Source organism: Marmota flaviventris, chromosome X (assembly GCF_047511675.1).
Source record: "Marmota flaviventris isolate mMarFla1 chromosome X, mMarFla1.hap1, whole genome shotgun sequence".
In the NCBI taxonomy this organism is placed as follows: Eukaryota; Metazoa; Chordata; class Mammalia; order Rodentia; family Sciuridae; genus Marmota; species Marmota flaviventris.
Window position 1 is genome coordinate 122,679,865 of NC_092518.1, and position 1,593 is coordinate 122,681,457.

The following is a 1,593-nucleotide window of genomic DNA, read 5'->3' on the forward strand; positions in this document are numbered from 1 at the left end:
GTCATGTTATTGTTGTTCTTTTGGAAAAGAAAGCTTGCCCCTTGCCCAAGTCTATTACTACATGTGCAGACATGGATGTGGCCAATTCCTGAGGACCACTGCATTCACACATATTATAGGCTTGAGGATTCTGGTTTGACAAGGATGGCCCCTTTACCTCCTCAGGAATTGGCCAGGAGATAGGTGGTCCTCTGAGGGATAAACCCTGCAGACTGCTCAGCTGGGGCAACAAGGAGCAGGTGGGTATTGCAGGAAGCTGTGTTTGCTAGAGAGAGGCTCTACTGAGGGCCTGAATCTCCCGGGAGCTGAGACTGTTTTTCCTGGGTCCTGCTTCCTTATGGGGAGTGGCGTGGTCCTTTGCCTTTTTAGAACAGGGAGGTCTAGCAGCAATGTTTGCTTGTTTCTAAGCATTTATTTTTATGTTTTTAGTTGTAGATGGACCCAATACCTTTATTTTATTTTTTATGTGGTGCTGAGGATCAAACCCAGGGCCTCACATGTGCTAGGCAAGCACTCCACCACTGAGCCACAACCACAGTCCCTGTTTTTAAGATTTTTTGTTCTACTAATTTTTTTTTTTTTTTTGCAGGTGGGGTCAGTGTACCAGGAATCGAACTCAGGGGCACTTGGCCACTGAGCCACATCCCCAGCCCTATTTTGTATCTTATTTAGAGACAGAGTCTCACTGAGTTGCTTAGCACCTTGCTTTTGCTGACGCTGGCTTTGAACTTGTGATCCTCCTGCCTCAGCCTCCCGAGCCACTAGGATTACAAGCGTGTGCCATGGTGCCCAGCTGTTTTTTTTTTTTTTTTTTAATTTTTAATACACAGAACTTACAAGTTGGCATTTTAACCATTTCTAAGTGTTCAGTTCTTTTGCATGTTAAACTCTTGAGTCCAAGGAACCTCTGAAAGAAAAGTTTATTGAACCATTTATAGATCCTAGAATTCCGTTGGGTGGATATGTCACATTTTGCTTACCACTCATCTACAGTGGACACTTGGGTTGCTTTCTCCTTTTGGCTCAATAATGCTGCTGAGAACATGAGTGTATGGGTATCTGTTCCAGGCCTGCATTCGGTTCCTGGGTTCCTCTGGGTGTATACCTGGAAGGTGACTTGCTATGTCATATGGTAATTCTTTGTTTCACTTTCCGATGAGCTGTCAAACTGTTTTCTGCCAGCATTCACACCAGCAGTGCAGGAAGATCTGAAGTTCTCCATATTCTCACTCATATTTGTTATTTTCCTTTAAAAGAAAAAAATCCATTTTTATGGGTGTGAAATAGTATAGCTGTGTGGTTTTTATTTGTATTTCCCTAATGACTAATAATGCTAAACATTTTGTGAATTTTCTTTGGAGAAATGTCTCTTTGAGTCCCATTTTAAAGTTGTGTTGTTTGTCTTTTTTATTAACTTAGAGGAGTTCTTTATACATTCTGCATATTAAACCCTCATCAAGTATAAAAAATAAAGAGTTGTATATGCAAGTATGTGAAGAGAAATTATTTTACCTCTGCCATTAAAGTTTAGATGCCTTTATTTTTGTTTCTTGCTGAACTACTCTGGCTAGAGCCAGCAGTACAATGTTCGAT